The following is a 27,906-nucleotide window of genomic DNA, read 5'->3' as shown; positions in this document are numbered from 1 at the left end:
CAGGCTCCACAGACCTATGGTTACCAAGCAACACAATGAATCAGTATGTTTTATGCCTTGATCAGGATTCAGATCTCTCCAGGTAATTCAGGAAATGTGAAGTTGCTCAGTCGTGTCCGACTCTTTGCAACCCCATGGGCTGTAGCCTACCAGACTCCTCCATCCATGGAATTTTCCAAGCAAGAATACTGGATTGCCATTTCCTTCTCCAGGAGATCTTCCCAACCCAGGGATTGAATCCGGGCCTCCAGCATTGTAGGCAGACGCTTTACAGTCTGAGCCACCAGGGAAGTCCAAATTCAGGAAATGGAGCAGCCCAATTCCAGGGTGGAGTGCAACTCAGCAAAAAAGAAGAGTCTGGATTTATTTGGGTAATGTCTTCCACCACCTAGTTTATTTCTCTCCTTTTATATTCTAGCAACAGTCTATAAATATTTAAAACATTTGAAACTATGCCAGTGTTCTGGCAGGCAAAAAAGGCACATTCAAACAGGGCAATTATGGGCACTTAAATAAAGAGACTATTTTCAAATGTTGATTGGTTTGACCAATACAGGATGTTGCTATTCCCAGAACTAAAAACAATGGTAAAATATTAGCTGCCCTAGGTCAGAGCAGCCAAGGAGATAATAGCTTTTGGAAACAAGAAAAAGTAACTATATGGAGAAGATAGTTGATGAAGGTCTAAGACCTGCACACTTCAGACAATGGACACAGCCAACCAATGTTGATCAAAAGCAAGAGAGCTCTAGGGAAATGGAGATTACATTCCTTGGCCATTCTCTCATCCTTGACTCTGATATTCTGCCAGAGGGCAGGGGAGGTCATTAGTGCATTCAATATGGTCCAGACTTCTGAGACACAGCAGGAGAAGATGAAGAATGCATCTGGAGAGGCGAGAAGAGAATATCCATCATAGTGTCAGGGAAAGGTAAAAACTTGGCTCTTACATCAGGATGCATTCTTGAAAATCCGTAGTATTTCATGGAATATAATTTATCTTTGACTTTCCTCAGGGATTGAAAAGCAACACTACAGGACATAACAACATGAAAGCATATGCATTTTATAGTCAGAATCAGTTTTTGGTTGTTTTTCTTTTATGATGGAATTCCATCCTGCATTCAGTGATAAATTAGCTGGGAGGGCAAAAGGAAATTACTAAAAGCTTAAGAGACATTATGTTAATATATGAAAGTATCATTTACTCCTATGGGTATTAATCTTTTTTTTCCTATGATCTCATTTTAATTGATAATAAGATAATATCCTCAAATAATGTTATGGTATTCATATGTTTATTAAAATGCTTAGGATAATCATTTCTATAGTTGGACTAATAAGGATATTTAGGTTCTAAGAAATTAAACCACTCTTTTAAACTCACACATGGTTTGTTTTTTTTAGTCATACCTAGAATCCATACCTAGTTCTCAGACTAATTTTTCTTTCTATTATAAAAGTTGACTATATAAATCACTCATTAAATTTCAACATGATATTGGAACACAATTGTTAGAAAAAATTCTTACACAAACTATGCATTTTGAGAAATGAGTTCATCAATTATACAACAATATAACAGAGTACACTACATTTTGACTATATGCTGCCATAATATTAAAAGTCAGAAGATTGAATATTTTAACATCATTCCAAATGCTACAAATTGAAGTGTGTATAATTAACATCTCATGTTTACAAATTGGATTTTATAGAAATTATAGATAAAATTAGATATTTTATACATGAAACTTATCTGAGTAAAGTCTCCAATTAAAAATCTATATTTGTTTTTTAAAATTAAAATTTAAAGTCCATCATAGATAAGTACTACAATGTTATTTTCTGGGAAACTTTTGTGTAGTTGACTATATCTATATGGTACTAAAACAAATTTTCATGATTTTCATTATTTAAATTGTAATTACTCATGTAAAACCTGAATTATTGAGTGTGATGACTAAATTTCTATCAGCTTGGCTATGTACCCAGATATGTGGTCAAATATTATTCTAGAAGTTTCTATCAAAATGTTTTCTACTTTCTTATACAGGTTCATCATTAACCACTATTGCCTATTACAGGACTCTAGGTAAATAAGCCGATGAAGTTTGTATTCATTGGTTCCTAAACATTTCATTCTTCACACTTCTCAGTCTTAGCTAACGGTAAGACTCTCTCCTTGCCCTCACTGAATTTTCAACAACATTCCTTTCCACTCTAGAAAACTCATTGCTTTTCTGTAACATATGTTCCCCAAATTGTACTCTGGCAAGTTCTCTTTTAATTTTCCAAACAAATTTGGTATTTTCTTCTTTGTGCTCCCAGTGGATTATTCACACTTAACAAGTACTATCAAATTTTTTTGATATTCAAAAAGCCTAAATAATAATATGAAAGAATTATTCTCACAAAAGCTACCGTAAAAAACAAAATATTATCAGTACAATATATGCCATCTTCTACTTAGAATTAACCATCTTAATATTGATATTTTTTGTTTTTATACATAGTTTATATGTTTTACTATATTTTTATAAGTATACAGAGATATAATAATACATTATACATATATATTATTCAGATGTTTTCAAGATTTATATTCTCTTTATGCATGTATGTACATGTTTTTGTGTATTCTCTATGACTGACTTTTTTGGAAAATAATTTCAATACATTTGTGATGTATGTGTTTAAGTGGAAATCTGTGGTATCTTTGCATGGTTCAGATGTAACTCATTTAATTCTTATTCTGATAACCAACATCAATTATTATTTTTTATACTGTTACAATGTCCCTCCAAATATTTTTGTGCATGTATGTGAGCTACTTTCTCTAGGCTTCATATCAAGAAGTAAAACTGTTAAGATCTAGGACATGCATATTTTAATTTTCATATATTGAACTTTTAATATATTGTTTTCCAAGGTGATGTTCCAATTTTACACAACAAACAATATATGAAAGTTTCTATGACTCCATATGTTTGTCATCATTCAGTGTTGCTCGGTATTTTATTTTTTCATAATTTAATGAATGTGACATAGTAGCTCACTGCGTTTTTAATTTATTTTCTACTAACTTCATATCCTCTTGGTCATTTTATATTTTCTCCCCTGTAAATTGCCCATCTGTTTTTTAATCTTCTGGTATACACGACAACTTTTTGTAGCCTGTGATATTCTCAAGGGCAGAGTGTTAGTCGTGCAGTCTTGCCAGACTCTTTGCGACCCCATGGACTAAAGCCCACCAGGCTCTTCTGTCCACGAGATTTTCCAGGCAAGGATACTAGAGTGAGTTGCCATTTCTTTCTCCGGGGATCTTCCTGACCCAGCGGTCCAACTCAGGTCTCCTGCACTGCAGGCAGACTTTTTACCGACTGAGCTACCAAGGCAGAGGCCATGTATTATTCATTTTTCCACACTGGTATTTTATGATGCTCAATTAAATGTTTGATGACTGAAAGTCATACTTTTCTGATAGGTTCTAGTGCAAGTCTTTTTATTTCTTTCTCATGTGATAGCCAGTACATAAGTTCTTAAATTTATGTTACCAGTTAGGGTACAGATTCCTATTGTGCCTTGAATTTTGATATGCATGGCTAAAAACGTTAAATCAAAACATATTCGAGAAAAGAGCATGTTGCATGTACTATAAATACTGACCGTGGCTTCCTCTGCTTAGCTTTATTATAGCAATTTTAAGTAGTAAAATTCTGCTGTGAAAAATACTTTTTAAAAGTATGTCTTCATTTTTATATTGTTAAGTATAGGGTTAGGAACTCATAATGCATAAATATTTATAAAAGTCATGTTGGACATGTTTTCCTTTGTTTTCTGTTTAGTGTTGTTCACAATAAATTGTATGTTAGCAGATGCTTATTAAATATTTATATTTTGTAATAATGCTGTAGTTTAAACAAAATTTGTTCAAATGATTTTGAGCTTCATGTGAACAAATTGTCTGATAATTTTCTTTCTATGTCAATTGTTGTACTTAACATTTATTGGGCTTCTGTAATGTACTGGATAGTTTGAAAAATATAATTCATATACAAATTTAGTAGAGATATTCACATTGTAGAATTTAGAACATAAAAATGTTCAAATTACTAAATACCAGGCAACCAAATCATAACATATTAACTGTTGTGACCTTCCTTTTTATTTGGGAGGTATTTGGAAAATTCTATGCTCACTTCTTTTTTTGTTTTTTAATAAAATATGACTCCTCAATATAAAAACAGTCAAATCATTAGCTTTTTATTTTGAAGCTAAGGTCTAGGCATATGTGAAAGAAAATTGATCAGTAAATGATGACAAAGCTTGTTTTTTCTAACAGCTAAATTTACTTTGATAGGAAAGTGGGAGAGTATAATATAATAAGAGCAATAGAATATGTACAGTAGACATACCTAAGTAGAGAGTCTGTGACTTTCAGGGTATACTGGAATGAGGCTTGAAAGGCCCATAATGCTATATGAAATAGTTCCGTTTATACCATAAGAAATAACAAGGCATTGTGAAATATTAAATATGGAAGTAGCAAAATTAGATTTGTGTTATATAACAATTAATATGACTGAAAAGTAAAAGGGAGAGTAGGGAGTGGTTGAAAAGTGGTGACACTTGGAAGTCAAGGGCAAGTCTTAAGGAGAAATGGAAACTGAAAAATTAATATAGAATGGGGAAAGAGAATAAAATCCAGAGAAGTTTTCCCAGATGAACTGAGAGGGCTACTTACTAGTATTAGTAATAATAGCTAACATTTACATTGTGGTTACAATAAGCCAAATAGTATTATATGTAAGCTTTGGTGGCTGGTAAATGCCTAACCACTAGTTCTCTGGGAACAAGGCTAGATCGGGGAGGGCCTTGATTTGTAGTTTGTGCATTGTTTTGGCATAAACACCCCCAGTATGACCAACTTCAATCTAACAATACATATCAATCAATAGAAGTCAGTCAGATATGTGAAAAAATCTATTTTCACAAGCTGGTATGAGGTGGCTCCAACATGCCACTAAATTTTTTTAAAAATGTGTTAACTTGTAATCCTCATAACATTTTTATCTAAGAGTTTCTTAACCTTGATATTATTCACATGTTGAACAAGATAATTCTTTGTTGTAGGGTGTTATCCTACTCACTAGACATCAGTACTACACCCCCACACAAATTGTAATAACCAAAAATGTCTCCAGATCAGATCAGATCAGATGAGTCGCTCAGCCATGTCCGACTCTTTGCGACCCCATGAATCGCAGCACGCCAAGCCTCCCTGTCCATCACAAACTCCTGGAGTTCACTCAGACTCACGTCCATCAAGTCAGTGATGCCATCCAGCCATCTCATCCTCTGTCGTCCCCTTCTCCTCCTGCCCCCAGTCCCTCCCAGCATCAGGGTCGTTTCCAATGAGTCAACTCTTCGCATGAGGTGGCCAAAGTACTGGAGTTTCAGCTTTAGCATCACTCCTTCCAAAGACATTCCAGGGCTGATCTCCTTCAGAATGGACTGGTTGGATCTCCTTGCAGTCCAAGGGACTCTCAAGAGTCTTCTCCGACACCAGGGTTCAAAAGCATCAATTCTTCGGCGCTCAACCTTCTTCACAGTCCAACTCTCACAACCATACATGACCACTGGAAAAACCATAGCCTTGACTAGACAAACCTTTGTTGGCAAAGTAATGTCTCTGCTTTTGAATATGCTATCTAGGTTGGTCATAACCTTCCTTCCAAGGAATAAGCGTCTTTTAATTTCATGGCCGCAGTCACCATCAGTGGTGATTTTGGAGCCCAGAAAAATAAAGTCTGCCACTGTTTCCACTGTTTCCCCATCTATTTCCCATGAAGTGATGGGACCGGATGCCATGATCTTCGTTTTCTGAATGTTGAGCTTTAAGCCAACTTTTTCACTTTCATTTTCATCAAGAGGCTTTTTAGTTCCTCTTCAGTTTCTGCCATAAGGGTGGTGTCATCTGTATATCTGAGGTTATTGATATTTCTCCCTGAAATCTTGATTCCAGCTTGTGTTTCTTCCAGTCCAGCGTTTCTGATGATGTACTCTGCATATAAGTTAAATAAACAGGGTGACAATATACAGCCTTGATGAACTCCTTTTCCTATTTGGAACCAGTCTGTTGTCCCATGTCCAGTTCTAACTGTTGCTTCCTGACCTGCATACAGATTTCTCAAGAGGCAGGTCAGGTGGTCTGGTATTCCCATCTCTTTCAGAATTTCCCACAGTTTATTGTGATCCACACAGTCAAAGGCTTTGGCATAGTCAATAAAGCAGCAATAGATGGTTTTCTGGAACTCTCTTGCTTTTTCCATGATCCAGCGGATGTTGGCAATTTGGTCTCTGGTTCCTCTGCCTTTTCTAAAACCTTCTTGAACATCAGGAAGTTCACGGTTCACATATTGCTGAAGCCTGGCTTGGAGAAATTTGAGCATTACTTTACTAGCATGTGAGATCAGTGCAATTGTGCAGTAGTTTGAGCATTCTTTGGCATTGCCTTTCTTTGGGATTGGAATGAAAACTGACCTTTTCCAGTCCTGTGGCCACTGCTGAGTTTTCCCAATTTACTGGCATATTGAGTGCAGCACTTTCACAGTGTCATCTTTCAGGATTTGGAATAGCTCAACTGGAATTCCATCACCTCCACTAGCTTTGTTCATAGTGATGCTTTCTAAGGCCCACTTAACTTCACATTCCAGGATGTCTGGCTCTAGATCAGTGATCACACCATCGTGATTATCTGGGTTGTGAAGATCTTTTTGTACAGTTCTTCTGTGTATTCTTGCCATCTCTTCTTAATATCTTATGCTTCAGAAATAGGTCCATACCATTTCTGTCCTTTATCGAGCCTATCTTTGCATGAAATGTCCCTTTGGTATCTCTGATTTCTTTGAAGAGATCCCTAGTCTTTCCCATTCTGTTGTTTTCCTCTATTTCTTTGCTTTGATCACTGAAGAAGGCTTTCTTATGTCTTCTTGCTATTCTTTGGAACTCTGCATTCAGATGTTTATATCTTTCCTTTTCTCCTTTGCTTTTTGCTTCTCTTCCAGTCACTGTCAAATGTTCTCTAGGGAGAAAAATCAACTCCAGCTGAGAATGACCACTTTAAGGCACATCCTATGTTTTTCTTTTCCATCTTCATCTTTTCCATCCTTTTTCTGATTCTTAATTTTCATCTACTTCCTATTTTTGCAAATGAAGAAATTGCAACTTAGAAAAGTTAAATATATTTCCCACTGGACTGTTCAATATGTAAATTCACAATCTGATTCCAAAGCAGATAGATGGAAGGATAGATAGGGACATAGACATAAATATGTAATCTCAAACACTATAATTATTGGATATCAAGTACCACGAATAAACCAGTCCTTGTCCTGACACCAATTTTGCATGGTCATTAATTTTATCCTTGATTTAATAGTTTCTGCTTGTAGAATAAAACAATATATTAAAGTTAATAAATGCTTAACATTATTTTAAGATAAAATTTCTTTGAGATCATTAATAATCATATCTTGGTGACTCAGTTAATTTGTTGTGTAAATGGGATAGTAATATATCTACAATAAGAACTGCAATGCAAGAAGTAAACAAAACAGAGAAAGACAATTATTACATGATATCCCTTATATGTGAAATCTAAAAACGCTAAACTCAGAGTAATGGAAACTAGAATGATAGTTACCAGAGTCTGGAGAATGGAGAAAATCAGAGACATTGGTCAAAGAGAATAAATGTCTAGTTTAAAATGAATACTTTCTGGGGAATCTAATGTATGGGGCCTCTCAAGTGGCACAGTGATAAACATTTGCCTGCCAATGCAGGAGGCACAGGAGAAGTGGGTTAGATCCCTGGGTCAGGAAGATACTATGGAATAGGATATGGCAATCTGCTCTATTCTTCTTAAAATTTTATTTATTTTTAGTTGGTGTAAAATTGCTTTACAATTTTGTGTTGGTTTCTGCTGTACAACAATGTGAATCAGTCGTAATTATATACATATATTCCTTTCCTCCTGAGCCCCCCATCTCTCACCCTATCCCACCCCTCTAGGTCTAGGCTGGGTTTCCTATGTTATTTAGCAACTTCCCACTATTTTACACATGATAGTGTATATATGTCAATGCTACTTTCTCAATTCATCCTGCACTCAGCATTCCTGGTTGTATCCACAGATCGGGGCTGTTACAAGAGTTTATGCAAAACGAAATCAAAAGAAAGTAGGACCAATCAGTTCAGTTCAGTTCAGTCATTCAGTCATGTTCAACTCTTTGCCACTCCAAGGACAGCAGCACACCAGCTTCCCTGCCCATCACGGACTCCTGGAGCTTGCTCAAACTCCTGTCCATCAAGTCGATGATGCCATCCAATCATCTCATCCTCTGTTGTCCCCTTCTCCTCCTACCTTCGATCTTTCCCAGCATCAGGGTCTTTTTTAAGGAGTCGTTCTTCACATCAGGTGGCCAAAGTACTGGAGCTTTAGCCTCAGGATCAGTCTTTCCAATGAATATCCAGGACTGATCTCCTTTAGGATGGACTGGTTGGATCTCCTTGCAGTCCAAGGGACTCTCAAGAGTCTTCTCCAACACCACAGTTCAAAAGCATAAATTCTTTGGCACTCAGCTTTCTTTATAGTCCAAATCTCACATCCATACATGACTCCTGGAAAAACCATAACTTTGACTAGACAGAACTTTGTTAGCAAAGTAATGTCTCTGCTTTTTCATATGCTCTCTAGGTTGGTCATAGGTTTTCTTCCAAGGAGCAAGTATCTTTTAATTTCATGGCTGCAGTCACCATCTGCAGTGATTTTAGAGCCCCCCAAAATAAAGTCTCTCACTGTTTCCATTGTTGCCCCATCTATTTGCCATGAAGCGATGGGACCAGATGCCATTATCTTAGTTTTTTGAATGTTGAGTTTTAAGCCAGTTTTTTCACTCTCCTCTTTCACTTTCATCCAGAGGCTCTTTAGTTCCTCTTTGCTTTCTGCCATAAGGGTGAACTCTCTTGCTTTTTCTATGATCCACCAGATGTTGGCAATCTGATCTCTGGTTCCTCTGACTTTTCTAAATCCAGCTTGAACATCTGGAAGTTCTCAGTTCACATACAGTTGAAGCCTTGCTTGGAGAATTTTACTTTACTAGCACGTGAGATAAGTGCAACTGTGGGGTATGTTGAACATTCATCCATCAGAGGTCAGGCAGAATGAAAGCAGGAACAGCAATACTCATATTGAAAGGTTGTTGTTGAATCACGCAAAGACGCTGGGATTCTTGGCCTCTGGAAGAGAACAATTCAATCCGGGGCCAGAGACGAGGCTTGATCGCTCAGAGCTTTTGTGTAATGAAGTTTTATTAAAGTATAAAGGAGATAGAGAAAGCTTCTGACATAGGCATCAGAAGTGGGCAGAAAGCGTGCCCCTCTGCTAGTCTTCAGCTGGATGTTATATAGTCATTAGCAGTCTGTTAATGAAAGAAAGGAATATCTTAAAACTCAGAATGGCACCAGGCACCTCATCCATAAGATGCATTTTGGGATAATCTTGGCACTAAATGGTTCATCCTGGGCCATAAAATGATTAACTTGAATCTTGAAGAAGGGCAGATCACCAAACAGTTTTGTTTACATAGATTAGGGGAACAATATCTGAGTATAACATACTTGTTTATCAAGTAGGTTCTGAGCCAAGAGGCGAAACTGACTTGAAGACAGAGTTTGGGGTACATTAGCATAGCTTAAGACGAACATTTCCAAAAGAAAAAGGCATTGGTTATCTCTAGGTTTGAGAATAGTTAACTTCAGGTGAAACCAGGTGTCATTATGGCAACACAGTATTTTAAGAGAAACCTCCTTTTAAATTTGTATAGAGAAGGAAAAAACATTGCTAGTTTGTTTCCTCCTGCCACTTAAGAGAAATAAAAATGTCTGACACTTGCAGGCTATTTCCTCCATTTGGAGACCCCTGGCCTTCCTGCCTGTTACCCTCTCATTCCTCCCTTTTCTTTTAGGAGAATTATGTTGCCTAGGGAAAAGGGGCATCGTTCTCGTTCTGTAACTGCTTCCGAGCTGAGTAGGGGCGTTGTCCCTAAATTGGTGAGGCAACATATTTTCCTAATCCTCATATTGAGGATATTTGATCCAGAGGCCCCAAATAGTAGTTGGAGGCAGTTGTAGCAGTAGCAGGAGTCTGAGCAACCATTTGTAACTTAAAAGCTTTCATGTGGCTAGAAACAAATCCAGTTATACAGTTACAGATGCAGGGAGAAAACAGCAAAAACAAGTCAGAATTATTGTAATTAAGATAGTTGTCCACCATGGGGAACTAGTTAACGTCTCCCAAAGTGAGGCAATTGAGGCTTCAGGAGTATCCATGGCCCCAGTCATCTTGTTCATGTGTTTAGTAAAATGAGTAACATTCATGCTCATATCAGGTATATATGTACAGCATTGGGTATGAATAATGGCACACGTTCTTCCTTGTGTAGCTGCCAGAATATCTAAAACCAATCTGTTTTGTAAAACCACCTTTTTAATTTGTGCTTGTTCAGCATTAAGAGCTGAAATAGCCTTTTGAGAATCTTGTAATGCCTGTTGAGTAAAATTAGTCAAAGCATCCATTCGTAGCATAACATCTGTAGTTTCCAAAGAGGGAACAAACACTGTAGCCAAATAATCATACCAGTGAAATACAGACCTTGCCCACTGAGCTTTAAGGTGGGGTAAATTAGCAGGCTTTTCTGGAAGCTCTGAAAATATAAAGCCGTGAGTAAAGGCTAGACCCAGGGTGCATCTCCCTATCCAACCAGGGGGAAGCCATGTCCATAGGTAAGAGCCACATAGCCAATAAGTCCTGTTTGGAGCAAGCCAGCGTGACTGGGATATCCAGTCCCAACTAGTGCCTGGCCAGATAAAGGGAGGACCTGAACTGGGGTTAGAAAACACGGGAATGATTATGTTGTATATTTCCTGAGGCAAAAATCCCAATTGTTTCCAATCATTGTAATTAAGTTGTTGGCTAACTTTTGGGGATGGCTCTGTTTGTTCCCAGCATATAGGGACAGTAGGTATTAAACGTCCTTTTTCAGGAGTTAGCCATATAACCTCATCTCTTATTTGATAAACGTCAGGTAAAAAACCATTAGATCTAGACCTATTTGCCTTATGTGTAGCAAAATAGCCATTGAACCAAAGACAATGTATAATTAAAATTAAAAGTCACATTATGTCCATAATTAAAGTACAAAGTGTTGCATCAGTCCATTTTAGGGTTGGTAGATGTCATCAGATGAAGAAGGGGCATCACATGTGATTGTTGTTGAAGGTATTTACAGACTTGGAGAAAGTCTTTTCCTTGAAGCAGAGATGTCCACCATGGGAAGCCTTCCACTGATGAAGAGGGGAGTGCTTCACAGACCCAGCAGTTAGACCGATTGTGGAATGCAGCATAGGAGTGAGGCCAGGACAGGAAGGCATTGTCTTGAGGATCAAATGGCAGACTCAGGATATTTGGAATCAGCAGAAGTAAGCTCACATAGGTTCAGGCCCATCTGAAAAGTACAAAGTCAGAGTATAGAAAGTAAAGACATAAAAAGATGTCACTTAGTCTTGGTCAGGGTGCCACCTCTTAACTTGAGTGTGATGTACCCACGAATCAATTCCTGGCACTTTGATAGTTGTGGGGGAAGACAGAATAACCTGTTAAGGGCCTTCCCAGAGGGGCTCGAGGGATGGGCCCCCTGATCCCAATGTTTTTATGAGGACCTCAGTTCTTGGCTCAAATAGAGGCTTGTTTGACTCAGAAGCGGGGTCAGGAGTCATCTCCCAGAGTTCTGTTAATGACGGTTGAAAAGCTGAGAGCTGAGCTACATAACTAGTTAATTCCAAGGCTTCAGGGTCGATAACAATGTCTGTGCGTAAGAAAGGCCTTCCATTAGTACATTCAAAGGGGGGCAGTCCCTCCTTTTTTGGGGGCAGTTTGAGCCCTCATTAAAGCTATGGGTAGGACTTTAATCCAATTGTCCTATGTCTCTTGAGTTAATTTGCACAAATGTCTTTTGATAATATCATTAGCTTTTTCAACCTTTCCTGAGGATTGGGGTCTCCAGGAACAGTGTAAGTGATATTTTATTCCTAGAGCTTTAGATACCCCCTGAGTTACAGCAGCTTTAAAGGCGGAGCCATTGACACTCTGAAGGCTCTGTGGCAGCCCAAACCTGGGGATAATTTTATGGATTAAAATCTTTATAACCTCCTTAGCTTGTTCACTATGACAGGGAAAAGCCTCAATCCATCCAGTAAAAGTATCTACCCAAACTTGTAAGCAAGAATATCCATTAGCTTTCAGCATATGAGTAAAATCAATATCCCAATCCTCTCCAGGATACTTCCCACTTCATTGTAATCCAGATTTTGCTAGCTTTTCAGTCTTTGGGTTATTTTTCTGACAAACCTCACACCTTTTGATAATATTCTTTAAAGTTTTCATTACATTTTTACCTTCAAACAAATGAGAAGCCATTTGGGAAATACTCTCTGTACCCAAATGAAAACTCTGATGAAAACCCTTAAGAATTTTCCACTGCACATTTTCAGGAATTATTAATTGTCCATCCTCAGACTGTAACCACCCTTTATTAGTAATCTTTGCTCCTCGTTTCCCATATCTTTTAAATTCCTCCTCAGTATATCGTGGTTTTCCTGTTCCACAGGACCTATCCAGATCAATGGTGTCTGCAATGAAGGGGTTTTGTAAAGTGCCGCTTTTTTGGCTTGACAGTCAGCCAGCTGATTACCTTCGGCTACTTTACTCCCATCCCTGCTGTGCCCTTTGCAATGTATAACAGCTACTTCTTTAGGACAATATATAGCAGTTAAAAGTCTCTCGATCTCTCTGAAATGCTTAATAGGTTCTCCTGTTGCTGTTTTAAAGTGTCTCTCTTTCCATATTGCAGCATGAGCATGTAAAGTCAAATAAGCATACTTAGAATCAGTGTATATATTTACCCGCTGCCCTTTGCTTAACTCTAGAGCTCGGGTCAGAGCCACAGGCTCCACTAACTGAGCACTGGTTCCCTGGGGGAGAGATTTTGCTTCCAAAACCTGTTCAGCAGTCACCAAGGCATAACCTGCTTTACACTTTCCATCCTGAACAAAAGAACTGCCATCTGTAAATATTTCCATGTCAGGATTGTCTAATGGGGTATCCATTAGATCTTCCCGAGCTGCATAGTTTAAAGTTAGGAATTGGGAATAATCTCAATCAGGTGTTTCATTTTTCTTCTCAGGAAGGAAAGTGGCAGGATTTAAATTTCCACAAACTTTAAGCTTAGTTACGTGTCCTTCTAACAACAATGACTGATATTTAAGAAGCCTACTGTCTGTCATCCAAATATTAACCTTAGAATTTAAGATTCCACTCACATCATGGGAAGTCAGTACAGTAAGGTTTCATCCATTAATTATTTTTAAAGCTTCAGGTGCTAATAAAGCTGTTGCCCCAATTACTCTTAGGCAGTGGGGCCACCCACGTGAAATTACATCTAATTCTTTGCTTAGATAAACAATAGGTTGCTGGTGAGGCCCTCAGAGTTGTGTCAAAACTCTCAAGGCCATACGTTTTCTTTCAGTGACAAACAAATTAAATTCTGACCCTGTGGGCAAGCTCAGAGCTGGAGCTTGCAGGAGAGCAGTCTGAAGAACCTTAAAAGCCTTTTGAGTTTCTGGAGACCAAACCAGTTTGTCATTTTGGGCCTGCTGAGTTTCAGCTATAAGTTTATATAAAGGCCGGGTAAGTTCCCCGTAACCCGGAATCCAAATGCGACAGTAACCTGTGATTCCCAAAAATCCTCTCAATTGTCTTAAAGTCATAGGTAGGGGATGATTTAGTATAGGTTTAATTCTCTCAGGGCCTATGGCCCTAGTCCCTTCTGATATGATTAGGCCCAGATATCTAACGGATTGTTGACAAAGCTGAGCCTTTTCTCTTGATGCTTTGTAACCACAGCCTGCCAGAAAGTTTAAGAAATCTTCTGAGGCTCACAAACAAGCTTCTTCTTTCTCAGCACAGAGCAAAATATCATCTACATATTGTAACACCACCACTTCAGAGCTATTAAAGTTTTGTAGATCCCGTGACAAACTTTGTACAAATAAGTGAGGACTGTCATGAAATCCCTGGGCCAAAACTGTCCAGGTTAACTGAGAAGCTGGCTGCGTAGGGTCTTCAAAGGCAAATAAAAATTGACTTTCTTCCACCAAAGGCACTGAATAGAAGGCATCTTTCAAATCAACTACTGAGAAATATTTGGCTCGTTCAGGAATTTCAGACAATAGAATGTAAGGATTAGGCACCACAGGGTGTAAAGGAACTACAGCCTCATTTATTATATGTAAATCTTGAACTAGTCTCCATTTACCATTTGATTTCTTTATACCCAAAATAGGAGTGTTGCAAGGACTGTTACAGGGAATTAATAGTCCCTACTCCTTTAAATTTTCAATGATGGGTTTTAACCCCTCCTTAACCTCAGGTTTCAGTGGATACTGCTTCTTATGTGGAAATAAGTGTGGGTCTTTGAGATTGACAACTACAGGAATAGCATTTTGTTTTCGACAGATTTTCCATCAGCCCATACTCTAGTATTTACATTTTGTTCAACTAAAGGGAGAGAAAGGGAGGGCTCCATATTTATGAAAACAGAGGCATGGACCTTGCTCAGTATATCCCTCCCCAAAAGGGGTGAGGGAGATTCTGGCACAATCAGCAACTTGTGTGAAAATAGCACAGAATCCCAGTTGCAAAATAAAGAATAACTGAAATAATATCTTTTGGCTCGTCCAGACAGTCCCATTATGGAAGTGGATCGGGAAGAAAGTGGGCCAGGGGCTTCAGTAAGCACAGAGTAAGTTGCCCCAGTATCTAAAAGGAAATCAATGGATTAGCCCCCCACAATTATTAATGCCCAGGGTTCCTCAGGTGTAATTAGGACAGGAGCTTGTGTGGGGACCCCCAGGCACCTTCAGTCCTGATTGTCTTGAGAGTCCGACCCCGGAGACCTACACCTCTGGGGGCAGTCTCTCTTCCAGTGTGGTCCTTTGCAGACTGGATATGGAGCTGGGGGCGGCTTAGTTGTCTGAGGGCAATCCCGCTTGAGGTGCCCCTCCTTTCCACAGTAATAGCAAGCCCATCCCTTTTCACCTGGGTCCCTCTGGGCATCTTTCTCAGGCTGTTTTAAGAAAGTTTTTTCATAGCCATTGCAAAGGCTTCTGCCTTTTCCTTGTCTTTTTTTGCCTTTCTTTCTTTTCCTCATATTCCCTACCATAATAGAGTGTCTGAGCCAGTTGTAACAGAGTATCTAAAGACTGATTTGGTCCATATACCCGTTTTAATAGCTTACAGCGGATATCTGGAGCCAACCAAGTGAGAAATCTATCTTTTAAGATCACTTTTCCCTTGTTCCTTATAGAACCGGTCTAATTGTAAAACAGTATTATACTTAAGAGACCCTCCAACTGGCCACTGTGCACCATCCTCTGTGGCCATGCAGTATCACATAGGAAGACCAGGTGTGTCTTCTTTAAGCCCTGGGGATCAAATCTGTCCCAGTTTTTCAGGATACAGTTCAAAGGAGTGAGGCTAGAATTGTTAGCTCCTGTCTGTAAGAGAAAAAAAGCGACCAGCACCATTTTTTCTACCAGAGGCGTCCCTCCCTGCTCTAGATGGGGGTGTAGACAGACTTTACACCAAAAGCTTTTCCTTCCTGGTCGGACTTAGTCTGTCCCTTACCAATTCAGGCACCGTCCGCGTCCCTCCTGGTTCTACCACCAAGACGGGTGGTGATGTACCAGGGGTAGACCTGATATCATCTCTACCTGACGTCCAGCTCTTCACCTTTAACCTTGCTTGCCTCTGATGCCACCCTGGGTGCAGAGTAACCTTCCAGAATGCCTCCCAAGCTAAGACTGCTGGGGGAAACATTCATTGCCTGAGTGCCTGTGCGCGACCCTGAGTATTCCTGACCACAATAAGACTGTTACAAAGATAAAACTGAGATGTTCCTTCCAAGCATCACCACACCAGTATAAGAGCCTCCTCTGGTCCACTAAGAGCCAGCATTACCAAAGGAAAAAACCCATTGCAGTCCCAATCTGAGTAACCTTTAACCTCAGAGAAGTTCTTGGAGCTAGAGCTCCATCTAGCTTCTGAACTTTTGATTCCTAGCGAGGTTAGGTGCTTTCTTGACTAGCAATCTAAGTTTGGGACCTAAGCCACAGTACACGGTAACAGTATAGATCACAAGTCCCTTGAAAGTCTATGATCCAATAGATTAAGTTAGTACTCCTAATTCCCAAGGAGTTACGGGAAGGTCAAAGAGACCGAAAAGTTTGATGGATGCTGGAAGCCAGCATGAGGAGCTCCGCCTGTGGCAAAGGTCATGAGGAAGGAGGCTCGGCATATGCAAAGGCAGGATCGAGCCTCAGGAGTCCCCCTGGAAATTCTCGAGCATCTAACCCCAAAACCAGAGTCTGCCTACTTTCTGCTTTGTGCTCTCACCTACACCTCTGACTTTATGGGGGGCTGTCCCCCACTACCTCTCTCTGAAAGAAAAGTTAACTTACAGCTCTAGTTAATAATTCCTGGGTGTGACAGTGTTTCAACCTACAAACTCCTTTGGAAGTCCTCTAGCCTGCCTGAATAGGTTTTTCCGGCCACATGTGATTGTTCAGAGCCTCCCAACTGTGAGAGGCATGAGATGTTCTAAACTGTCTAAATACAGATTCCTTTGAGCAGTTAAAAGATTGATTAGAAATTGTATTGGTGAAGGGTTAGAAATTGTATTGGTGAAGGGTTTTTCACTTGTTGGGCCAATGTTTGCTGCTAAGTCTTCATATCCCTTACCTACTGTGTCCTTGGCAGTGTATTGATTGATATAATTGGTGTATAGAAATGTAAGTAGTAGCCTCAATGTTTGTAACCTTGGACCCTTGAGTTAATTCTTTTCTTGATTGAGCCCACCACACCTTTGCCCTATAGGAATGCAACTTTATCTAATGCTTTTGGAGGCTGGCGCCTAACTTTAGAATAATCATCTTTAGAGAAAAATAAGTTTCTTAAAATGTTAACAGGCCTCCTGGCCAGAAGATGATGTAAATCACCTAAACTTTTGCACATAATAAGTTTGAAAGCCTGGCTTCGATTAGGATCAGGGACTGCTGTCCTTGCATGACTCTACCCCTTCCCCCATTATCCTCTATGCACAACTTAAGGTATAAAACTACTTTGGGAAATAAAGTACACCTTTTTGTTCACCGAAATTTGGTCTCCCCATGTCGTTCTTTCTCTCACCTTCTGGCTGAATTTTTCCTCTGGGGCGGAGAAGCTCGTTAAGCCTACTAATTTTGCCTGGGCTTCTAAGATCTGACCAGGGAGGCCTTAGTGTCTCCTCTCCTTCGGGAGAATGGGAGGACGCCTGCGGCCTACGTAGGTAATGCAAAATTCCTTATTTTGGAATTTTATTAGCTTTCCTCATAAACCAAGTTATTCAGCCTCTTTTCTCCACTGAATTTCCTCACTGAGCTATCCTTATTCTATTACTCTTTATGTCCTTAATTAACGTTTAATTAAGCAATTGTTTCCTGATTCTCACTGATGCCGTCCCTGCTTTGAATTCCCTGGATCCACCGGGGCTGGACCCCAGCAGACCGAGAAGGGAGAGTTCAGTCCACACACTTTGCCCATTTCTGGTCGGTTCCCAAAGGAGACATCCGGTGCCTCTTGGCATTGGCAGGTCAGTGTAAACCCCCGACAGGTTTCTGCCATAAGCTGTATGAGATCACCATGGAACTGCAAAGAAGGGCTCCTCACTTGCTTTGCACAGAGCATGTCATTCATTCACACAAGCACACCTTACAGTTAGTAAAGCAAAGCAGAAAACGTGTTCGCTAAAGAATTAGAGCTCCAGGCATCCTTACCTTGTCCTGAAGGATCCCGGACAAGCCTCTGGGATGAAAAGTTGTTGTTGAATCATGCAAAGACGCCGGGATTCTTGGCCCCCGGAAGAGAACAATTCAATCCAGGGCCAGAGACGAGGCTTGATCGCTCAGAGCTTTTGTGTAATAAAGTTTTATTAAAGTATAAAGGAGATAGAGAAAGCTTCTGACATAGGCATCAGAAGTGGGCAGAAAGCATGCCCCTCTGCTAGTCTTCAGCTGGATGTTATATAGTCATTAGCAGTCTGTTAATGAAAGAAAGGAATATCTTAAAACTCAGAATGGCACCAGGCACCTCACCCATAAGATGCATTTTGGGATAATCTTGGCACCAAATGGTTCATTCTGGGCCATAAAATGATTAACTTGAATCTTGAAGAAGGGCACATCACCATATAAATAGTCTTGTTTACATAGATTAGGGGAACAATATCTGAGTATAACATACTGGTTTATCAAGTAGGTTCTGAGCCAAGAGGCGGAACTGACTTGAAGATAGAGTTTGGGGTACATTAGCATAGCTTAAGACAAACTTTTCCATAAGAAAAAGGCATTGGTTATCCCTAGGTTTGAAAATAGTTAACTTCAGGTGAAACCAGGTGTTTTTATGACAACAAGAGAAACCTCCTTTTAAATTTGTATAGAGAAGGAAAAAAATATTGCTAGTTTGTTTCCTCCTGCCACTTAAGAGAGATAAAAACGTCTGACACTTGCAGGCTATTTCCTCCGTTTGGAGACCCCTGGCCTTCCTGCCTGTTACCCTCTCAATATCAGATAGAGACTATAAAATAAAGACCATGAGAAAAGATAAGGAAGGGCATTACATAATGATCAAGAGATCAATTCAATAAGAAGATATAACAATTATAAATACATACACATTCAACATAGGAACAACTCAATACATACGGCAAATGCTAACAACTATAAAAGAGGAAACTGTCCAGTATCCTTGCCTAGAGATTTCCATGGACAGAAGAGCCTGGTGGGCTACAGTTCATGGGGTGGGAAAGAGTCAGACACAACTCTGTACATGCACAAACACATGCTTGAAAGTTGCCAACACAGTAGTTACATCAGTACCTGTCTTCACTAACTGAAGAAAATCTAAAGAGGATTTTTACTTTTAAGAAAAAAGCCATTATATATTAATATAGATCTTTTTTAAAAGCAAACTGGCCTGACTGGGATTTTTGGAAAGCTGGGCAACACCCTTTGCTTCAGACCATTTCAATTTAGCAAAAGTGTCAAAGGAATATTTTCAGAAAGCATTGGAAACCTGTGTTAGCTAACACTATGAGAGTAATCATTTTGCAATGCATACGACTATCAAATTAATAGCTTGCACACATTAAATATATACAATATTACATGTTAATTATATCTCTAAAAAAGCAGGGGAAAAAAAGTTTTTTTATGCATATTAACAGAAACCTACTCTGCCTAGAAGAGTGACTGGCACATAATTAGCTATGAATAACGCTTGAAAGTGAAAGTGAAGTCGCTCAGTCGTGTCCGACTCTTTGCGACCCATGAAGTGTAGCCTATCAGGCTCCTCTGTCCATGGGATTTTCCAGGCAAGAGTACTGGAGTGGATTGCCATTTAAACAATGAAGAGAGATACTATTAAAGAACAGCAATGGTTTACATATTTTCAGTTATATCAGATATTAGGAAAGTTTCAGGTACAAATTTGGGGAATCATAGGTTTCAAAATCTACAAGATAAACAAGTCCTTGTTGTAAGCACATCACAAACACTTTAAGGAAACGTTATGACATAAATTGTTGTACATATGTAAGGTATAATATGTCCTCTAAGACACACAATGCTATGGATAGGCATACCTAAATGTCTATAGTGGCAGTTTATCAGAAAAGAGGGAGACGCAGAAGGAGAAAAGGGAAAAAGAAGAGAAAAGAGAAAGAAAAAAAAATGATCTGGAAAATGACTACTTCAGTGTCATTTTTTTTTTCTTCTAAATTTTAAAAAATCTTAGAGCATGTTTAGAAATCTTTAGCAAACTCACCATAATTCTAAAGAAAAATTACAAGAAGCATGGTAATCAACTGAGGAAATTATTCTGTAAAACTGTGCCAATATCTGGTTTAACTCTCTGCAAGGAAAAGACTCTGATGCTGGGAGGGATTGGGGGCAGGAGGAGAAGGGGACGACAGAGGATGGCATCACCAACTCGATGGACGTGAGTCTGAGTGAACTCCGGGAGTTGGTGATGGATAGGGAGGCCCGGCGTGCTGCGATTCATGGGGTCCCAAAGAGTCGGACACGACTGAGTGACTGAACTGAACTGAAGGACAAAAAGTTCAAAAAGTTTTCATACAACATTGTTTTCATATAACATTGTTTTATATAATCCTTTTAGCTTTTGTTTCAGTATCTATTTTGCCTTGGCTGATAAGTCTGATTAAATATAAAGCTCTCTAATTCCTTCAGTGAAGTTAAGGAGAAATTAGACTGAAAGTGCAAACAAGTCCAGCTGCAAAATATAAAAGTTGCTAATAAAGGCAAGTGTTTCTGTCTCCTCCCACCCCCAAACCTAATATCATTTCCATTAAACTTAATATTTAAAAAAACTTTTCTTATGTATTTGGTTATTTTTGATTATTTGAATAAAATAGCTTTTAGATCTTTTAAGCTGAAAAACTTCAAATATATTTTGTATAACCTTTTTATCTTTTTAATATATTATCATATTTGAATATTGCAGTATCTCTATCCTTGTGAGTTAGGCAAAACAGGACTTTTAATTCCGTTCTTAGAATAAAGAAATTGAGACTCAGAGAAAATTACAGTATAACTTTAGTATACACAGCAGGTAGCTCCCAGAGATGGTAGGGAGGCGATCTTCCTATCTTACTTACTTAACCAAGCTTGCTTTATATTAACAAAATTCATTCTGATTTCCTTTATGAATGTAATTTAGCTCTCTCTGAACCCAGCAGGGGTCCTTTCTGTTGCCCCTGGGTAGTTGTAACTCATAATTACTATGTCATGTTTGCAGATTTCATATTTTAAACAGTTGAATGAAAATATACTTTTCATTTTAAATTTACTAACCTCTGGTATATGTCATAATAATTTTCAAAAGTTGTGAGCTTTCAATAATTTAACTATTGGAATATTTTCTCCATGTTCCCAGTTTTGCAACACTCTTCCAAGAAATATCAAATGTTGACTAAGTGTCGGACTTTGTTTTAGGCATAAGAGATATACTGGAGAGTAAGAAGTAACCCTCTTCTTTCTGTGGAAATCATGGCATAATTGGAAAAGCAAGCAATAATGAGATAAAAAGATATATTTTAAAACAATAAGAAGTATTCTGAAAAAAAGTAAGGAGGGGTAAAGGGGTAGGGTATTTTACTATAAGATACAAAGTGACATGATACTACTAGAAAATAACCCTGGAAATTTGCGAGTTGCCACTGTTTATAACTTGGGAATTTTTGTCTAATCATAAATAAATTATCAATAATTGTATATGTAAGTCTCTACCTCCATCCCTTGGGCTTTCCTGATAGCTCAGTTGGTAAAAATCTGCCTGCAATACAGGAGACTCCGGTCCAATTGCTGGATTGGGAAGATCCGCTGGAGAAAGGATAGGCTACCCACTCCAATATTCTTGGGCTTTCCTTGTGGCTCAGCTGGTAAAGAATCTGCCTGCAATGCGGGAGACATGGGTTCAATCCCTGGGTTGGGAAGATCCCCTGGAGAAGGGAAAGACTACCCATTCCAGTATTCTGGCCTGGAGAATTCCATGGACTGTATAGTCCATGGGGTGTCAAAGAGTCAGATATGACTGAAAAACTTTCACTTTCACCCCTGTCCGAGGAATCAATTGATTAATTTGACTGTCCCTTTTTTGTAACCTACCAAGAAATGTTGGTGGAGAAGGCAATGGCACCCCACTCCAGTATTCTTGCCTGGAGAATCCCAGGGACAGAGGAGCCTGGTGGGCTGCCGTCTATGGGGTCGCACAGAGTCGGACATGACTGAAGTGACTTAGCAGCAGCAGCAGCAAGAAATGCTGGACTGGATGAATTGAAGCTGGGATCAAGGTTGCCAGGAGAAATATCAATAACCTCAGATGTGCGGATGACATCACACTTATGGCACAAAGTGAAGAAGAACTAAAGAGCTTCTTGATGAAAGTGAAAGAAGAAATTGAAAAAGTTGGCTTGAAACTAAACATTCAGAAAATTAAGATCATGGCATCTGGTCCCATGTCTTCATGGCAAATAAATGGGGAAACAGTGGAAACAGTGTCAGACTTTATTTTTCTGGGCTCCAAAATCACTGCAGATTGTGACTGCAGCCATGAAATTAAAAGATGCTTATTCCTTGGAAGGAAAGTTATGACCAACCTAGACAGCATATTAAAAAGCAGAGACATTACTTTGCCAATAAAGGTCCGTCTCGTCAAGGCTATGGTTTTTCCAGCAGTCATGTATGGATGTGAGAGTTGGACTATAAAGAAAGCTGAGTGCTGAATAGTTGATGCTTTTGAACTGTGGTGATGGAGAAGACTTTTGAGAATCCCTCGGACTGCAAGGAGATCCAACCAGTCCATCCTAAAGGAGACCAGTCCTGAGTATTCACTGGAAGGACTGATGTTGAAGCTGAAACTCCAATACTTTGGCCACCTGATGCGAAGAACTGACTCCTTAGAAAAGACCCTGATACTGGGAAAGATTGTAGTCAGGAGGAGAAAGGGATGACAGAGGATGAGATGGTTGGATGGCATCATCGACTCAATGGACATGAATTTGAGTAAACTCCAGGAGTTGGTGATGGACAGGGAGGCCTGGCGTGCTGCAATTCATGGGGTCACAAAGAGACACGACTGAGCGACTGAACTGAACTGTTCTTTTAAAATGCTGTTGTCCTTAATAAATTGGTGTCCTTAATATTAATAGTCTTTATTTTTCAGTCTAAACCTCTAATAGTTAAACCATAGCTCACAAACTTAGAATTTTAAAAGTAGGAATAGAACTAAACATAGACTTCCAAAGCAAAGAGTTAAGATATTGTATTTTGCTAATCAGGGCCATTTAGGCCTAAAGAATTTTCTCAACACCTAAGGTGACTTGAAAATCCAGCTTTCTATTTCCTATTTTATTATCTTTTTGTATGCATTGTGTTGATATGATACACCTTATACATATCTATAATAATCTTACCTATATGATTCAATCTTAATGGGAAATATTAGAGATCCCCATACCCTCAAAAATCACCTTACATACTTAATGATGCCTAAGACAACCATGACTCATGAAAAATTCATAAATATTCCTTCTTAAATTTCAAAGTCCTGACAAGTGTGATATAATGAACATTATTTGTTATTTGTGCATTTTTTATGAATTAAGCTTATCATAAGCTTTTGAGGTCAGGATTTAATAGTGTGGAAAAATAAGAGCCTTATTAAAGAAACAAGGGATGATGGGCAGCCCTATGGAAAACTCAGACAGCAAATGTTGCCAATTTTACAGTTTGGCTTAATAAACACAACCATGAGAGTTGAGATTCTCTCTGAACACTGAATCATTTTCTGTTAAGAGAAAATGTGGAGGTCATATCCTGTAGGACATCCTCATTTCCTGTTTGCAGTTCAAACACTCCCTGTCCATTGCCTGAACTTAGTTTCTCATTCAGTCATGCTATTGCTATGCTCTGTGTATTCTTGTCCACTGCATGGATACCAGGTTAGTTTCTCAAGTTCAGATATAATTATATCATATTTTTCTCAAAAGCCTAAATTTTCCCTCCCTCTGTTATCTATGGGGAAAAAAAAAATATAACTGCCAGTCAAGATTTCCACAATCTAACCCTGCCTATGCCTTTTTTTCTCTTTATACTTTGTACCATGGTCTTTCTGTAGCCTCAAAGCACATGCTCTTTAAATATATTTTCAGAACAATCTTTAGAGGTAATTGTTTTATGGAACAAAAATAATCATGCTAAGGGGGTGTATGGTTAAGAGAAATAAAAATGGGAAAGAAAAAATTATATAAGAAATGGCACATAAGTAGAATAGTGAAAGTGAGTCTCTCAGTTGTGCCCGACTCTTTGTGATCCCATGGATAGTCCATGAAAGTCTTCAGGCCAGAATACTGGAGTGAGTAGCCGTTCCCTTCTCCTGGGGATCTTCCCCACCCAGAGAGCAAACCCAGGTCTCCCAGTTCGCAGGAGGATTCTTTACCAGTTGCACCACCAGGGAAGCCCATAAGTAGAATAATGACTTTCATTATATCTAAAAAAAGATCTTTTCATAATAAACATGGATTATGTAGAATGATACACTGTGTTCAATGAAGATGTAGAGTTATGTTAGTAAAAAAAAAAAAAAAGAAATCACAGCTCATAAGATGTGTTTCTGGACCTCCAAAGCTCCTGGCCCTCAAATGCTAAAATAAGATCCTAAATTTATTTTTAATCCTACCACTCAGGTGGATTAAAGCCCAGGAGGAAGGCATCACCTCCTCTCTGAGCCTCTGTTTATTCAGCAAATAAATTTTAAAATTGAGACATTTTAGCTATTATACAGAGAACTTAGCTACTTTGAACAGAGGAACTAAATGGGTAAACCTCAGTTTGGATTAAAGGTAGGAAAAAAATGTTTATAGAAAGTAGACTTTTAAGTTATAAAAGACTCAAGATGATTCAGAAAAGCATTATGAAAGGATGGAGAGAGTGGAATAGGAAGACGAAGAGACCTTGTCACAGGCTAGGTCAGGGATACCATAATACATGTTATTAGAGATTTAATTCTGAAAGTGACTTTTCCCATCAAAATCATTTTTTTCTCACACCTTCATATTTTAATATAAGTAACCCTTACAAATCAGAGCATGGATTTGAAAATTAGAATTATTAAACCCCAGGGATAACCCAATTATTCTTGGAATTGTCACAATATCTGGCAATAAATATTACTTTCTAGTATATTCAATGCTAACAAAAGGTTACACGCACTACAGACTATAAAGCAATATACACGAAAGAAGTTCTGCTAATTTTTCTGGAGAATACAATAGTGTAATGTGAATAGCATTTTTATACTTAACTCTCAGCTAGGATATCAAATTTAAGAAAAACATGAAAGAAAAACACTTTGAAATTAATTTTTCCATAACTGCATATTTCATTACCTTTAAGAATGCATCATCCAAGATATATATATTACTTGATAGTTTTGGTTTAAAAAAATTGTAGTTCAAACAACACCTTTTTATTTGTATTTTTCTAATAATAAATGACACATTTTATTCTTGATTTCATTATATCATTATATTCATTCGACCCTGCCAACCTGCTGTAATTGACACTTATATACTTTAACATTTATGGCATTCATCTCAGATGCAGCAGATACATCTTTATTTCTTACTAAAGTGTAGAATTGTGATTTACTAAGACAAAATACTGTAAAATTCCCAGAATCCTTTTCCAAGCCTAAGTCCCATGCAAAATAAATTGATGTGGGACAAAAGCCTAGGTGCTAACAGTTAATTGAGTATTATAATCACAAGGAAATAAAAGTGAGGGACAAAAAGGACATAAAGTGAGGGAGAAATTAGAGCAAGTGCTTTTCTAAGCTAGCCACAGTTTCCAAATAAGCTCAGTTTCATAGGGCAGCTTTCATAGCTGCCCCTTGAATTATTGTGCCTGACATCATCTCATGGGGTATTAAGTGGTAGAGGAACGTATGTCTTATTTCTAGCCACAATCTCCTTCTTCCTTCCCCCTCCTACCCCATTTGATGACAGTTGGCATTATCTGCCTTGCAATTCCACAAGATCCTGTTACCAGGCCCTCTTCAGGTGACTGATGCAGAAGCCAGAGCCTTCTGCACAGTCTGCCAATGCATAGATACTTCAGTCTGTAGTTATTCAACCATTTTTGCCACCCATGAGGCCTAGGAATCAGTAGGAACAGCAGTGGCCGTTAGCTAACACCACAACAAATTTCTACTAAAGCCACATCAGAATCTGAAATAACACATGGACTGATTTTTGTAGAGACTCTTAACTTTTCCTACTATGTAAAAAAAAAAAAAAAAGAAAGGAAAAAAAAATGCGAGGAGTGGGGAGGACTTCTTATAAAAAATCCCAGTGGTCTTTATATTATTCAAGGTTCTTAAGAAAAGCAGAACCAATACAATGTATAAATATATTAAGAGAGAGATTTATTTTATTTTGATTCAAACCATTGTGGGGATTGGCAAGACCAAAATCTGTAGGACTGGAGACCCAGGCAAGAATTAATATTGGAGCTGAAGTCTGAAGATAGTCTGCTGGCAGAGATTCTTCATGCATGGAGACTTCAGCCTTCAGTTGATTGGATGTAGCCTACCCAGATTATGGAGGGTAATCTGCTTTATTCAAAGGCTACTGATTTAAATGTTAATAACATCTGAAAAAAATACTATGACAGCAACATCTAGACTGGTGGTTGACTAAAAACTGGGTATGATGGCCTTGTCAAGTTGACACATCAAATTATCCATCACAATCACCTAAAATTAAATGTATAAAATGTGTGTCTGTATGGATATGTGACATGTGTATTCATATACATTAACTTTTCTTTCACATTTCACTGATCAGAAACATCTTTCTGAGGAACCTTCCTGAGATCTTTATGATTTGCGATCCAAATTTCAAAACAAAATGAAATTGTCCTCATTCTCCAGCCTCATATTTATTTTTTTGATATCTATTTGTGTCTGATGCCTAACCTCCTTCTTGTCCCTTTTAAAATTATTTCAACCTTAAACATGCCTTATTACCATTCTCCACTCTTGGAAGAAATAATTTTGAATATTCCAATGATCTTAATTCTCCTATATTTTTACCTTGTCAGTTTAAAAATTCCTCCAAGAATTATCAGTTAATTTAACAGCTGATCAATGAATTCAATAAAGTTGCAGGATATAAAATTAATATATAGAAACCCATTGCATTTTTATATAATAACAACAAACTATCAGAAAGAGAAAAAAAATCCATTTATAATAACAGCAATGAAAACAAAATACTAAGGAATAAACCAACCTAGGGAGGTAAAAGGCCTATACTCAGAAAACTATAAGACACTAATGAAAGAAATTGAAGACAACACAAACGGATGGAAAAATATACTGTTAATGGATTGGAATAATTAATATTGTTAAAATACTACACTACTAAAGGCAATCTATAGATTCAATGCAATTCCTATCAAAATAACAATGGTAGTTCTCACAGAACTGGAAAGAATAATTCTAAAATTTATAGGAAAATACAAATGAACTAAACAGCCAAAACAGTCTTGAAAAAGAAAAACAAAGCTGGAGGTATCATATTCCCAGATTTGAAACTATTCTATAAAGCTAAATGTATTCAAAACAGTACAATACTGGCACAGAAACACACACAATCAATGGGTCAGAATAGAAAGGCCAGAAATGAACCCATACTTACATGGTTGATAAATCTATGATAAAGGAGATGAGAATATACAATAAGAAAAAGGATAGCCACTTCAGTAAATGGTGCTGGGAAAACTGGAATGATACCATGCAAAAGAATAATATTGGACTACTCTCTTACACCATGCACAAAAAATAAATTAAAAATACAGATTTAAATATAGGTCTTGAAATAAAATTTGTAAAAGAAAACTGAGACAGTATTCTATTTAAAATAAATCTCAGTAATACTTTTTGGATAAGTTGCCTCACACAAAGGGAACCAAAGCAAAAACTTTCCAACAGCAAAGGAAACTATCCACAACATGAAATGGCCACCTACTGAATGGGAGAGACTATTTGCAAATGATATATCTGAAAAGTGGCTAATACTGAAAATACACAAAGAACTCAACATAAAC

General features: G+C 38.2%; 1 long non-coding RNA gene across 3 annotated transcripts in view; it reads right to left on the bottom strand.

The window, feature by feature from the left end:
• Positions 1-362: 362 nt before the first annotated feature.
• Positions 363-27,906, bottom strand: part of LOC147379474 (uncharacterized) — a 72,442-nt gene continuing 44,898 nt past the window's right edge. For 2 of the 3 annotated variants that reach the window (XR_015133207.1, XR_015133203.1), the window contains one exon: positions 9,358-11,570. This is a non-coding gene — a long non-coding RNA (uncharacterized LOC147379474). Of the gene's footprint in view, positions 888-9,357; positions 11,571-27,906 lie in introns of those variants that run through there. The other variant, XR_015133205.1, reaches the window with a different exon arrangement.

Source organism: Bos grunniens, chromosome 1, assembly GCF_055505025.1.
Source record: "Bos grunniens cultivar Pamir isolate PY7600 chromosome 1, Bosgru_T2T1.0, whole genome shotgun sequence".
NCBI lineage: Eukaryota > Metazoa > Chordata > Mammalia > Artiodactyla > Bovidae > Bos > Bos grunniens.
This window is presented reverse-complemented; position numbering and strand designations above follow the sequence as displayed.